This window comes from Bactrocera dorsalis, chromosome 2, assembly GCF_023373825.1.
Source record: "Bactrocera dorsalis isolate Fly_Bdor chromosome 2, ASM2337382v1, whole genome shotgun sequence".
In the NCBI taxonomy this organism is placed as follows: domain Eukaryota; kingdom Metazoa; phylum Arthropoda; class Insecta; order Diptera; family Tephritidae; genus Bactrocera; species Bactrocera dorsalis.
This window is the reverse complement of record NC_064304.1, coordinates 4,916,702-4,932,933: the sequence shown is the minus strand read 5'-3', so window position 1 is coordinate 4,932,933 and position 16,232 is coordinate 4,916,702. Positions and strand designations below refer to the sequence as shown.

Sequence of the window (16,232 nt, the reverse complement as noted above, 5' to 3'; positions counted from 1 at the left end):
ATACATACATATATGGTACAACAAAGGCGGCGGAGGAAAACAATAAGTAAACATACAATTTCTTAATTCGATCTCGTGACTGTGTTTATTAAAATTTAAAATAATAATACTTGCTTTTAATTTCAGATATCGATCTGAAATTTTGCACACGTCCTTTCCTCCACAAGAAGCTGCTCAATTGTTGAAACTGTCGATATCGGATCACTATTGGGTATAGCTGCCATACAAACTGACCAATCAAAATCAAGCCTTTGTATAAAAACTTTTTATTTGACAATATCTTCACGAAATTCTCATTAGATTATTGCCCATGACAACGCTGTAATATCCGAATAAATTGTTCAGATCGCTATACGATCAAAATAAAAACATAAATCGGTCAGATTACTATGAGCAAAAAATAGTAAGAATGTGCTTATAATTTTAAAATTCTTCTTATGTCGTTCCCCTCAAAGTATTCCCCCTTGGTCAGAATACACTTATGACAAAGTTTTTCCAATCCTCGAAACAGTTGTAAAGGTCAATTTCCGGAATAGCCTTTATTGCGCTTGGCGATTCTCGTTTAATGTTTTAAATTGACTCAAAACGATTTCATCAGAGCCGTCGTTTGAGTTTAGTGAAAAGTCAGAAGTCACACCGAGCAAAATCAGGCGAATACGGTTGTTGCGGTTCGATAATGGTTGAAAATTTGGCGAAATACTCACGTAGAATCAATGCAGTATGCGACAGTGCATTATCGTGGTGTAAAAACCAAGAGTTGTCGGCCTAGAATAGTATTTTTTGTTGACAGTTTGGCCGGTCTGAGGAATGCGGATTGCATCACGCCTCGATAATCGAATAAAACTGTCAACACAACCTAGATTTTTGACCAGCTTTGACGATGTTTTTTCGGCTCACCTTTGTCACGATATTCGGCTGATTGATTGTCTGTTTCCGGGTCGTAAGCTTAGATCCAAGGCTCATCGGCAGTGGGAAAGTATTGTTTCACAGACGTTACCGCGCGTTGTTTTTCGAAAAAAATTAGTAATTTTGGAACCTATCGTGCTTTCACTGTTCTTTGGCCCAAATTACCTTTGAAAAGAGATGCCAGTTGTTTTATTGATTGTTAATAATATTTTTTGGACATAATAAATAAAATATACATATATAAAGAAAATATATCAATTTTCTAAAGCATGAAGGACACTTCGCTCACTATGTATGTATACTAATATGTCCACAGCTGATGTATTTATTTAGCTATCTGTGCTACCCATGATTATTTTGTAATTATGAAACATATGTATGTACATTGACACCTACACATATGCATTTGTAGATGTGTATGTAGTATATTCCAATATTATTTTTGCCAATTATAATTGTGTTGCTATCTTTGTGCACACTTGGCAAAGCGTTGTATGGAAAAGATAAATCTACCTATCAAAGCGAAGCGATAACTGTGTGATTTGTGAATTTTGCCGTTTGCCGTTTGCCTGTCGGTTTGTTTGTGCGTTTGTATGTGTACCTAATTGAGCTTTAATTATTCCAATCGTTTTTGTGTTGAAATATTTGCACATTTTATGTTCATTGCTTGCTTTGTGTTTCAAACTTTTTGCTCCAATTATTTTCACGCACTTATACACACAATTCACACCACTAAATGCACAATGCCACCGCTCATAACAGATTATGAGTTTTCCATTGATTGACTCAAATGAAATTTTTATTGCAACTTTTTGTTCACATCTTTTTTGCCACACAATGTTTATTGAGTTCATTGTGTAACGAAGCGCTCAAATTGCATTTTTTGTACACTTTTTTAGCAAGCTTGTAAAAAAAATTGTCTAACAAAGATACTTTTATGTTATTGCGCATGCGCACTTCACCAACACGCACTTGAATGAAATCTGCCGACAGCTGTTCTTGTCTTGTGCTCGTGCTTTGGTTGAAAGGCTTATTGTCCATTTTGTTTATGTGCTTCAATTTGCATCTGAATTTAACGCCTTATTTCACCTTAGGCGTTAGGCATGATCTAAAACCAACGGAATAGCAAAAAATAATACTTAAATATGTAATCAATTTGCTAGTCAGAAAGAACGTTTTTTTTTTAAGAGGCTGTTCATTTAATAGATAAAAATGGTACTATAATATGTTTTACTGTAATAATCGTCGATTTATTTCGAAAAATTTTGGATTCTCTCGATTCCGCAGTCGATATCCAGGATTCTGAAAAAGACGGTCTGCTAAATAGTTTTACGTCCAAAAACAGAACAAGTAAGAAAGGGCTAATGGCTACACCATATATACATACATATGTACTTATGTATATTTATTAGAAAAACGAAAATCTTTATACATATACTAGATATGGGAGTTGGGGTAGTATTGACTCGATTTTATCTATTAACTAATATCAAGACAGATACTAAAAAATGTTCCTTTTGTTTAAGGTACCTTACATAAAGCCACCATTTAGATGGAGTAAACTCAGCCGGATGTCAGAAAATCCTGTTATTAGTTGTATATGGGCTAGTTCAATTTCCTCCAATTTTATCTATGTTAGGCACAAATAAATATACACTGTTATGATTAAAACACGATCTTTAATTTTCGTTGAGATAACTCAAATATTGGCGGATATATATACTACAAAGTCACCCGGAAGTTCGTAAATCTTTATATTAGGTATATGGGAGCTCAAGAAAGTATTGACCATTTTAGATACACAGAGATACGATTACCTGGAAAGGATTCTGTCTGAATTTCAATTGTATATCCCATACCTTGACCGATATTTTCGGCCAAACGTCCACAATAGACTACACATTTCCGAAATTTTTGGTGATAAGGTGACATATTTTAAAATGGCATAATTTAAAACTGTCTTATATAGGAAGTAGGCGTGGTTGTAGTCCATTTCGCCCATTTTCGTACTGTGACATGGGAATATTAGAAGAGTGTCACGTACTAAATTTAATCAAAATCGTTTGGTCGGGTCCCTACATATGGGATTTCATCAAGGAATGCCTCGCCCGTCGTTCAATTTCCCCACCGGCTCTCATAAAGTTCCCTCATACCATCTCGAAGGTAAAATTTAATGTCTCTGGCGTAATTAGTTATTGATTTATCGCGCTTTTAGTGGTTTTTAACAGTACCATTAAATGGGAAGTTGGCGGGTTATCATCCGAATTCATTTTCGTTATTAATAACAAAATTTCTCATAAAAGACCTTTAGAGAAAAAATGTCATTAAGTTAGTGTCAACTTCTTTAAATGATAAAAATATCAAACTGTCTCTGTTTCTTTGGAAACAGTCTGCACGTTTGCGTTGAAATCTTGGCTTAACACGTATATATTTATTGCAAATTATCCGGTAATAGTAAACTACAAAGTTTCCGATTCTTCGCGTTTCAAAAAAGCAGTTTTTATTACAGTAATTTCTCTGGTCCTACAAACAGTTAGTTTGGCTCTTTAATTATCAAAAATATACCTAACTATATAATGTGAAAATGACTTTACTTATAAGACACAACTCCCATTCTTATTATATTTCTAATTTTTCATGCCAAAATACGTCTCATTTTGAACAGCAAGATCTAGCTGAACTGTGTAGTGTGGAGAGAAATAGTGCCTCCATTTGCACCGGCATACACTCTATATACATACATATTTTAGTATCTGCTATATATTAGTAAGATGCATATCATTTATCATCATCATCCATACCAGCATGTAAGTATAAAAATATCTTGTGTGACATAAATGCCATAGAGTTTTTTTTTGTTAATTCAACTAATGATGGCTGCGTAATTTGCCGGAAAATCGCGTCAAAAATTTCAATTTCGTTTCACTTAGTATTTGCGAGTATCTTGTATATGCATGAGTCTATTAGCGAAGTATCTCCATTAAAATTATCGCTATGTGTCACAATATTTAGTACTTAGAAGCGAAATTTTATAGCAATTTCATTTTGTCAAAAGCAATAAAATTCGCTTCTTTGTACAACGTGCTGCCGCTGGTGTTAATTCATGTAGAATATTAATGTGAGTGTATGACATACATATCTGCATATGTATCTATGATTACTCGTATCTGCATATGTATGTGTTATGTGAATGATTTTCGTATTGTGCGGCAATCTTTTTGCGCGGATTTTGCTCAAAAATGCTTAGTTTGTTTTTATTTTGTGATTGTGTTCACTTGTGGTGTGGTCATCAAGTTCATTTACCCAATTCTCGCGTGCTGTGTGCCGACCTAATTCGAAAAAGTATTAAATGTTTTTGTTTTTTGTTTTTTTTTTTTCTTTGTTTAGACATGTGCCTTTGAGCGTAGGCATGAAACATAATTTTTCGGAAACCAGTACATAGTATGGGTGTATACTTTTATTCGGTAAAAGTATAGATTCCAATAGATATCAGCCGATAAGTGAAGTGTTGTAAAACAATGAACACAAGCAGATTTTTTTTGTATCCAAAAGTAAGTTTGAAAATTTTTTGTACATGAATTTTTAGCTTTCTAACGCATGTTTTACTTCGGTGTGATACTTTGTTGACTTTGTAGTATATTGAGTTAAGTGGTTACATGGGTTTCCTCGAGTAAAAAACAGCCTTTTTTCAACAATTTTTTCTTATATAAAAAATTAAATATTTTGATAGATTTTTTTATTGTTATAAACATACACTATTAACAAAGAAATTCTAAAATTTTTGGGAAAAAATATTTTAAACTGGGGTCATTGCGACGCCACTTCTTGCAGGATCTTCTAAAGTGAAAAAAGGGTATTTTAGTTAAAATCTTAACTTAGATCTTATACAGAGGAAAAAAACTGAAAATTAGATTTTTGGGAGACAGTTTTACAAAAAAATAAAAATTTCAGTGAAAATTTCGCGAAATTTTTTTTTTTCAAAAAGTTTTTAAAACTTGTATCTCAAAGACCTGTGTAAAATTTCATAAAGATCGGTTGAGTAGTTCTCGAGAAATCTGTCTGTTGGCAAGATCGAATTCAAAAACACAGTTTCGAGAAAAACGTCTTCGATGCTTATGATATTTCTCTTGGCGGATGAAGGAATCTGGAGAGTATTTTATTGAAACATAAAAATACAAAATACAATATTCTCGCATTGCATGTTAGTGACATACATACATACTTACATATATTCGAAATCATGTTTATAACCTGAACAGTGTGCATTAAGTTTGTCATGAAATTTTAAACTTCCAGAAGGAAACGTCGGGGAAACTAAATTATTCTTAATTGGGAAGATTTTTTTTATTTCGAAAAGTTGTCTTGACGGAATCTGGCAAAAATTATTGTTTAAGGACAATCTACAATATCTGAAAATATTGTTCAGATAATGATCTTTTTAGTGCTTTTATATGCTACTAACGGCGAATATTTAGAGATTTAGATATATTAAGATACATACATACATACATATATACATCAATAATTTGAAACTTTGATTAGCATCAAAATTCGCTCACTGCTCCTTCAAACACATACTCATGTACGTATGTATGTACTTTAATAGTTTTGACCCAGTGCCCAAGCAACACTTCCTCATTGCAATTATGTGCATATTCCCTCATATACTTGTATTCGCTGAAATTCTTTAACTATTAACAATTACTAAACTGCATAAGCACACACAGCCACTAACACTTATGATAATAATATTATGTGGTAAATCATAGTGCACCGCATAGCGTTTCGTGGCACATGACCACATGCAACGGTTCACGGTATCAGTGACTGCCGTAAGCATACATACATATGTACACACATAAGCTGCTATCTGAAGTGCGGTTGCCGGCAGCATGACTCGAACCCACAAACTGACACGCCGTGTACACATCATTCCATATGTTCGTTCTGCCGCACGCCGAGGCACATGTGGTCTCTGCCACATTTTTTAATTTTTAGAATTTTGTGTATTAGTATTATGTTTGTGTGTGTTTGTTTGTGATACTTACATACATGCATAATTTTTTCTAAATTCAAGAATTTTTATGCTTCAGCTGTTCAGCGTTCAGTTTCTCAAATGGTTGAATGAATGTTGCTCGTCCGCTTAACTATCGCATAATATGCACACATTCATACTTTTGCATACAAATATCTAGATATTTTTACATACTATACATAAAAATACATATATGTATGTACGTAGTGTGTACAGAGAGCGGTGCCTAGCCAGATATGTGTGTGGTACATATACATTACAAATATTGCTATCAAGTTTAGCTGGGCAGCCGATTGCCTGGGCATAGCGTGCGTCTCGACAATTATTGTTGAACCATCGAGACTACGCGAAAAATTGAGTGAAATCCCCTTTAAGCTTAAGGAAAATACACACACCAATATTTCATATGATTTATAACTGCATACATACATGTACATATGTATATACAATGTGTATTGGTGTAGAAATAAATTTAAAATTGTTGTAAGCAATACCCTCTCGCACACACATACACATGCGCATTTCGACAACATCAAAAATAATTACTTGCCGTTAACAATTAATGTTTACCAGTTTAACACAATTATTTGTACACCAACACAGGCACGAAACAAGTTTTGAGATGTTAAAAAATTACACAATTAGCGGTTAAAACACAAGCATTTCGCTGTTTGTACTTTAATCAATTATGTAGGAATTTTGTTGTGTTGCTGTAACTCTCTTGCATTGTAATGTTTATTAACCGCAATCTACTCTTGAGCTAATTCTACGGCCTCGCCTTCTTGCTTTATATACAAATGAATTTTCTGTTGTTGCAACACCTGGCACTGGTCCTGAAGTAATGTTTGAGAAGATAGGCAGTAATAATAAAAACAATCTTTGTTGCGCTGCTAAAAATCCATTATTCCTTTCATTTTGAGTCTAATCTCTACCACCATGAGTAAAATACACTGTATTAAAATATATAACTATTCAGCAATATTTATTTTGTCCACACCAGTTGTAATACACTTATGCCAACTATTTTTGCAATCCTCATAAGCGATGGCCTTCAGCAAGTTTTGTTTTATCTCTTCGCTCCACGGAGCGCCAGTTTCAGTTTGAGGAACAAGAAAAAATCACATGGAGTCAAATCTGGTGAGGACGTTGGTTGATCGAAGGTATTCATCGCGTTTTTGCTTTTCATTTTGGCCACATTCGTGGCTCGATGCGATGGTGCATTTTCATCGGGTAAAGTTCATGAATTGTTCTTCCACAACTCCGGCCGTTTTCGAAGTTTTTTTTTTTTTTAAGGAAAAACCTCAATACGACAAAATAGAACTTCTAATTGAACGTCTGTCCCTCCGAAACAAATTCATGATCCACCAAACCAGGAATATCGAAAAAAAAACAATAAGCATCACCTTGATTTTTGAACGGCTTTGACGTGGTTTTCTTTAGTTTCGGCTGGTGTTTCTTGACTTGTTTGCCAAACTTATAAACCCATTTCTCACGCTCTCCAGAATGTGGATTCGGAATCAAGCATGTCCAACGAGACCTGTTTACGGCACTATTTAAAAAAAATTCAGCTTTATCGGGACAAATCGAGCAAGATCGCGTTTCATACCCAAAATATCAACCAAAATCATTCGAACGCCAAAGACGCCGAACTCTCTTGCCATCTCTCTAACATTTGCCTGACGATTTTCCAGCACCATATGTTTTACTTTCTTAATATTTTCATTCGTCGAAAAGGTCGAAGGTCGTTCAGAAGGAGCCATGTCTTCAAAGATCTCTCAACCGTCTTTGAAGGCTTTGTACCACTCGTAGGCTTGTGTTTTTATATCATCGAAAGCCTTTTTCAAGATACACAACGATTCCGCACGCGATATTTGGTCAGAAATACAAAATTTTGTAAGAAAATCATTGTTAGATATTTTTGTTCATTGTAAAAATCGCAACACCTTACTGAGATGTACCGACTTAAGCAGCTGCTGTATACAAACTGGTTGGCAGATCGCGCTCATATTCGGCATAATAATTAAGGGAGGACTGTCAACTTAGCAAAATATATTTTTTTGAAATAAGTATCTTTACCCGAGAAATTTAATTACAATTTCCGGGCGCTTTTTTGTTGCTATTTATCTTTGTGGTTGATTTTCGAATAAAATATCCTAATTTAATTTTGTATCAATTTACTTTCATAAACCAAACAACAGTTGAAAATATCATTCTCGTCTTGTCAAGCGTTGAATTTTTTTGATGCAATCAATAATCGTTGCTTTTTAGTAATCGATCAACAATTTTCTGTTGTCACCACTATGTATTTACACAGTTTTTGTTATAATAAATTAAATCGCTCCATTATCTCATCGTAATAAGCAGTAGAAAGCAACACTTAATCTTGTTATTCAGTTTAACGTCATGGCCACTTGAATTAGTGAGTCAGTAGCACCGCCGTGAATATGGGTAAATTCCAGCTGTAATGTCACGCTGACAGAATTCTATCAATTTAATGCTCACTCCGCTTCAACTTACTAATTAAAGACAAAATAAGCAACAATAGTATTTGTCTACACAAATGCATGTACAAACTTCTTTGCGTAATCCTACTTAAATGGAAGTGCTGTCCCTTGGTGGTGAGGCGTTGCTGTCAATCCACAAACTGACAATTGACAGTGATAAGCAGTGTTCGTGTAAATAACATTGTGAGAGGGAGGAATAGTGTACACCGCAGTGGCAATACCATTACTCGTTGTACAACAAAAGTACTGAGCACAAATGGCGATATTTCAGCGGCGTTAAAAGTGAAATTTAATCCTGTTGCTTTGATGCATTTGAGTGATGAAATGATTTTTAAATAAAAAATTATTTGCCTTCTGTTTACTTCAAACAATTCTTGTTTGCTACGTGTCAACAAAACTCCGTTATACAAACAATGTGGCCTGATCTTTGATTAACCGTTAACATTTTATTTTCTACCTAAGAACTTTTAGTTGTAAAATGCATTATCGCTGCGCTTGTGCATCTGTGAGTAAGCCGTGTCGTATACGTGACATTGACACACATTGCAACACCAAATAAGCTTTCGCGAGTTTCACCTGTTAGCTTTCAATTTTTATCAACACAATTGCTATTGTTGCAATCAATCGCATTTGAACTTCATACATACACAAAAATGTATACACACACGTACATTAGATGAATTTAAGTTACGTAAGCTGAACACAAAGTGAGCAGAAGAAACAACAATTGCATTCGCCACCAAATTACCCGCAACAACAATAACAAAGAAAATTAACGATAATTACTTTATGTAATATGTATGTACGTCCGTGTGTATGTGTATTTGTGTAAGTTTATGTGTGTAAATGAAAAGTGTTCTCCTTGCGCGCACGATCGATTATGTGTGTGATCTCGCCTTGAAGAAGCCAATTTGCCATGCTATTTGCACACCTATTTATTTATTTATTTTTTTCATTGTTATTCTGATTTTTGTGTTTCTTAATTAAGAATTGTTCGAAGTAATTGACTATCAGTGCACCTGTTGAACAAATGATCGCCAGTCGTTGCCGGTGAATATGTGTAGTTCTGATTTTGTTCTCCCAACAAGAATATGAAATCATTGTTTTTGTAAATATATTTTTTTTATTAAAGTGCAACAACTTTGAGCACAGTCGGATGCAAAATTCAAGACGCGAACCTAGTGTGACAGTTTAAAACAGACGATTGTTGGGAATTAAAATAATCAACTTTATCAATAGTTTTAAAATTTTAAGGGTATATTTATACATATTTCAAGAACCCAGTTAAAAAAGTGTGAAATGTCGTTCACGGTCTACCAAAATTCGATTTCTGATCAGATTAAAAAAATTTTGGGTTCATTAGTTGAAGAATTATTTCAAGAAACACGTTCAAAGATGACCTGATTAAGGGGTTACATGGGTTTCCTCGGTTAAAAAATAGCTTTTTTTCCAACAAGTTTTTCTAATATAAAAAATGAAATATTTTAATAGAATTTTTTATTGTTACAAACATACACTATTAACAGAGAAATTGTGACATTTTTGGAAAAAAAATATTTTAAATTCGGCCATTGCGACGCCATTTCCGGTGACCCCTCGGAAAAAACATGAGCCCGAGTTGGCATAATAACTCCTTATAAGATCATCTAAAGTGAAAAAATATGTGTTTTGGTTGAAACCTTAACATATAACTTGGACAAAGGAAAAAAATGTAAAATTGGATTTTTGGCAGACATTTTTACAAAAAAAAAATGCAAATTTCAGAACATTTTTTATACATAGTTTTTAAGAATTGTATTTCAAAGACCTGCGTAAAATTTCATGAAGATCGAGAAATCTTGTCAATCGACTGCAAAAACACAGTTTCGAGAAAAACTCGTTTAAAGGCGGCACACTTAACCTAGCTAGCCTCGAGTGCACAAGTTCTCAAGACTGTATCTCCGAAACTATTAATTATTATCAAATCAACTTGAAAATTTAGGACAATATTCTAGAGGTGTTATACAATTTAATAAGACAATAAAAAATTGTTTTTTTGAATCCCGTAAACCCATGTAACCCTTAAAATGTTATGCTAATATTTTCTTCTTGGTATGAATAGAAGACACTATCACTCTAGAAATATACATAAATCTTTATATACATACATTGAAAAAATATTCTAAGTAGTGCGTGGAAGTGAAATGCATTGTTCAAAGAAAACACTGAAGCAGCTTGGAGCGGATGTGCTATGCGCTATGCAAATAAAAAGTATTCAGTAAGTGCATAAGTGCGAAATGCATACGCATATATGTATGAATGTAGCATTGTATTCCAGAATATTTATGAATAAACGTCATGCCGCACATTTCCGACGTATTGACGATTATGGCATTTTGACGCAGTCAGTCGCTGTTCGCACAATGCAATTCCGTCGAAACCATTTATGGCTGCCACAAAGCAATGAGAACAACAATAAGCAAATGCATGACAGAAATTCTAAAAAACAAATGCATGACAAAAACTCGAATTTTATTGATTTTATAGAAATATAAATCCAGCATTTAATTCGAAATAAGCGCAAAAATATTTAGTTCCCGTTAAGCAACGTTTTTTTTGCTGCTAATATCGAGTTGGCTAAGCGTGCAAGGCACTGAATGCAAGGCACTTTTCTCAGTATGTCATTCGAGACACAAGTGTTTTCTTTTTCGCCTCATTTAGAGGCAACGCTGGCGGTTTCATCTAGTTAATGTTAAACTGTGCAACTGAAACTACAAATTGTGGCACAAATTCTGAGAAGCTGCCTGCCTTCACTTTGTGCTCCTTCCCTCCCTCCCAATAAATTTCCAGCCGTGTTAGCTGGTTGCACAAATTATCCACCAACTGGCGTAATATGGTGATTAGACGCGTTTCACACTTTCTCCGTCTGTTGTCAATGTACTGTTGGTGTTGTTGCATGTCTACTTTATTTTTAATAAAACTTATTTTTAGTTTTGCTACTGCAGCCGTCTTGCAAATTCATGGTCAACCTTAAAATTTCCATTTCAGAAATCCATTCATACACACCGATAGCCGTGCATAAGCGCTTTGAGAGCAGAGATTGTGCGAGTGCGCCAAGTGGCAGGCCAGTTGCTTGCCACATGCAACGCAGCAGGTCAATAAAAGTACATATACACACACTGGCATAGATGTAAGTATAAATATAAAACAATGTTGCATATATATGTACAAACCGATAGCATATATCAGACCTCCAACTGAACGTGTGCGAAAGTGTGCGCAGTAATGAAAATAAAAGCTAAACAAAATGAAAATGAAATTTCCTGGCAGCAAAATTGCGCATAGTTCCATGCGTGCTTGTCTACACACTATTTATGTGAGCTCACTATGTAAGCCGAACTGCTCGGAAAGTCTCCAAGTTTGCACAGTTGCCTCAACATTCGCGTTTGCCTCACGTCATTGTGCGTAAAAATCACAATTTTTCACCTCATTTGCAACGCAAGTCAAGTGGTATTGGTCGATGGTGGCTGCCTCTTGTCTGTTGAACGTTCGTTGGCAGGTTGCAATAGTTTTACAGTGTGACATAAAAGTAGATAACTACAGTGTTGTATACAAAGGATGTGATGAACTGTATTGATTTAGTTATCGGTGAACTAGTCTCTCAGTTTTACTCCTTAAGAAGCTGTACAGTTTTCGAAACCGCCAATATCGGACTACTATAGTATATAGTTGTCTTAAAAAACGATCGATTAAAATTAAGTTCTTGTATAGAAAAATTTTATTTGACAATATTTATTCGAGAAATCAGTTGACCAAGGCAAAGCTACAATCTCGGATCCATTCAAATTAACGATCATAATCAGTATATGGATTTTCATAAAATACAGGACTTGTCCAAAAAGTAATAGGACTGAGTCGATTTAAAAAGTTTTATTAAACCAATCGTTACAATTCTTTAAAAATTTGTAAAATAGGCTCCTTCTGCGTCGATGCAGCGCTGCCAGCGCGTTTTCCAAGCATTGAAGGCGTCACGGAAGGCATTCTCCGGAATAGCCTTGAGAGTCGAGGTGTATGCCGCTTGGATCCCCTTTCATCGGCCTTTTCAGGCAAGGAAACAAGGAAAGTCCGGGGGTGCCATACCTGGGCTGTAGAGCGGTTGCGGAAGCATTGGGATGACGGCCTTGGTTAGGTAGCTGTTCACAAGAAAGGCGGTGTGAGCCGGGGCGTTGTCGTGATGCAGCTTCCAATTGGCTGCGATGTCTTGTCGGACCCGATTGACCCTTCACTCGAGGACTTCCACATAAAACTTGGAGTTGACGATTTGTCCAGGAGGCACAAAATTCATGGTAGACGATATCTTTAATGTCAAAAAAGGCAATGAGTATCGTTTTCACTTTGGATTTGCTCATTCATCAGCGACTTCTTCCCGGCCTTCCAAAAAAGCTTGGTGCTACCGAAACACACCACTTCTTGTTAAAGCAATACCTGGGTAAGCCTGCTTCAACATATCAAACGTCTCTGTCGCAGATTTACCGAGTTTCACAAAGAATTTAATCGTGTACCTCTGCTCTAACGAACGCTGCATTTTTGCATTTTTGGCTTGCATCACTTTCAGAAACGCGTCGGGCAAAAATATTTGGCCTGGTGCTCGAAGACAACTGACCAACCGCTCGTTCGTTAGCTAGGAATGCCCTCTACCGAGTACAGTAGGTGTGCGCACGCAGATAGCGAGTCACTGCCGTATGCTAAATTGTTGAATTGTGGGACAGGAATATTTTAACAGTGCACACAACTTCTCCAATTGCATCTTTTTCCTTAACATTCGAACAGCATTCCATACTTCCAAATTAAAAAATTTAACGCAAACTTTTTTAAATCACTGTATCCTTATTGAGCGTCCCTCGTCCGCAATCGATTTCTTCATACATATAGGCAATGGCAACACTAATTCATTGCTGTCACGTCTGCGAGTGCATTGCCTCATTGTTATCGTTGTTGTTTCATTTTACGTTTTGTTTTTTTTTTTTTTTTTTTTTTTTGATTACGCATTGCTGCTGGAAATTTATGGATTTTGGTTTGTGTATTGACTAAGCAGTCGCTGCTGTCGTTCGTTGGCCATCTTGGGAAATTAGGCAGCCTTCTATACGCAAACAAACGCGCATAAATAAGCACTGCAAGTCAATAAGCAACGTTTGTGTACTCTGCCAATCCAAAAGGGAACGCTCATACACATATACATATGTAAATTGATTTACTTCTGTTTATTTGAGCATTTGGAAGGGAAAATTTTAATTGCAGCAACCCCAATTTCAATGGCATCCACACCATTTTCAGTTGTTTCCAAAGGACAAACACATACTCGTAATATGCGGGGGACTCCGTTCAATTCAATCAGCGCCGAGCTGTCAGTTGCCGCTGTCACGCACCAATGCGGCGTTAAAAATGTCCAACGTCTGCTTCTATTTGTAATAGTGTTTGCTTTGTTTACATATGTACACATGTTCATATTTATATTTGCTGTCTGCACTAGTCAGCTGTTTAAATGCAGTTGAACGACAAACAGTCTGTTGGCCAGCAAGTTTCCATTCCGCCAGCACGCAATCCTCCTTTTGCAAGCTTAACACAAACACGTTATTAAATGGAAAAGTCTGATTTTACTTTCTTGTCTCGTTGCTGCCGTTTACCAGCACTGTGAACTCGTTTCTTTATTCATTTAGCAGTTGCTCTACTCGTTGCTTTATTAGTTGAAATAGGGATGTAAACAAATCCTATTTGACAAAACAAAGCAAGTGCACGAGTTCAGCGAGCGCAAAAACAATCTCTCAGTGCTTTGTTCCGTCCGCACCTGTGTGAGGAGAATGTTCCTTTGTTTTTTTTCAATTTCATTTGCTTAGTAGTGATTAATGAAAGCAATGAGGAAAATTATGAGCTGAATTTATTTGTGACGTCGGAGCAATTTATCATTAAAAAGTACTGTATTAATTCTTTTCAAATTTAAAGTATTAATTTATATAGTATATTTTAAGAATTCAGATAAAAATTGAATACTTCATCCTTCTTCTAAATTGTCATTCAGACAGCAGTAATTATTATTTACTGGACTGAGTGTAGAGTCGCCATTGCTAAAGCTAACTATCAACCGCAGATACTTTTCAAAATAAATTTTCACGTATCCGCTTGTGTATATAGCTGGGTAGAATCCCACCATTCAAGCTGAAGCAATTTCAGTGTTCTGAAAGGTATTTGTTATCCAAAATCTTAAAAAGAATATTCAGATAAAAAATAATTTTTTTATAGATAAGCGTGAGTGTAATGCTTTCATTGCATCAGACTCGTACTACGTTTTAAAATTAAAGCATTTATTTTGCAACAATGTTATATGCAACAAATGTATTTTCTTTGTAAACTCAAGATAAATCTATAACAATTATACACAAAAAAGTGACAGCAGTCTTTCCTTCCAGTGTCGGTAATATGCAATTACAAGTAGTTCGTGTACAATGATGCGGAAAATGCTTGTGAGAAATTCCGTAGACAATGTAGACGAGCAATGCAATGCAATGACACGAGTCAATGATATGGAAGCATAACAAAACTTACTTGATGATAGCATGAATCATCTCATTGGCGAGACGAATTGCTAGTTAGACAAACAGACCGAGAGAGAGAGAGGTAAAGATACAGGCAACTTGACAGGCTAACTGACTGCCTTTGTTGTCATCAACTTATGAGCAGTGTGCAACAGATCGGGTCAACAACACATCCGCCCGGCGTCTGCGCTCATTGCAAGCGGGGCATTACACAGTCTCATATATTCAAGTGCATACATACATACATATGTATATTTAAAGTATTACATACATAAGTATATGCATATGCACAAAGACTATGTGGCATTAAACTTAAAGGCATCTTAATTTAGTCAAATGTCTAATTGGCCCCCCACATGCCCGCACACCACAACTACACCCTGTGACTGGTTGTCCTCTGTCTTGCTGTAGACAGTTGAAAATGCATTTCATCATTTCTTTTGTTCACAAATGCGACTTATTGAGCTGAGAGGAACGACCCGACAATTAATTAATGACCAGAGTACAATAGCATTTTAAGATGCGCTGGCCCATTCGCCAGTTGCTTGCCTGGCTCTGGGTCGAATGAAGACACTGTGTGTGGTGCGGCGCGCGGCTAGCATAACTAGAGTAGTAGGCACTAATTGCATTTAAATGAATCATTGTGACAGTAATTACTACCACTCGAAAGTGTTGTTGCACAACTATGGCATTTTTGGATTCCGGACATGTGTTCGTAGAAGAGCTTTCAAATCGGAAATGTTTTTCGCTCAGCTTATTTGTATTAATGACTGCCATAAATGTACGAAGATCAGGGTTAAGCGGTAGCCACTATTTTGGTCATATCAATCTCAGTTGCTCGTAGATCTCTTCAATTGTTGTACAAGTATCATTGCTTTTTAAGTGTGTAATTTGCCGCCTGCTTTGTATGTCCAATTTTGGTTGCGATCAATGTCGAATGTGAATGACGAGGACACTGATTGTGTATGAAGTAACTGTTTGGCGTAACACACATACAAGCATACGATACAAATGTTAGCTGTTTTGTGAATTTGTTCAGTGTTTCCAGAAAATAAAAATATTATTTAATTTGTTCGTGACGAGTTCAGGTATCTTCCATTTTTGTCTTATGTGAGGAAAGTGTATAGGAAAGTGAAAGGTTCTACAGGTTTAAGTAGTTACAGGGGTTATTTTTACACAGGTCCGCAAAGCTTCCACTTCTGCGAATACAGTTTCTTA

General features: G+C 35.7%; 1 protein-coding gene across 16 annotated transcripts in view; it reads left to right on the top strand.

The window, feature by feature from the left end:
* The window catches only part of LOC105225857 (F-actin-monooxygenase Mical), an 88,581-nt gene that overhangs the window by 22,758 nt on the left and 49,591 nt on the right, over positions 1–16,232 (top strand). For 14 of the 16 annotated variants that reach the window (XR_007421566.1, XR_007421552.1, XR_007421565.1 and 11 more), the window contains one exon: positions 11,473–11,614. The exons of the other annotated variants lie outside the window; for them this stretch is intronic. The gene's annotated coding sequence lies outside the window, so the exon portion shown is untranslated. The remainder of the gene's footprint in view (positions 1–11,472; positions 11,615–16,232) is intronic. 16 annotated transcript variants of the gene reach the window in all.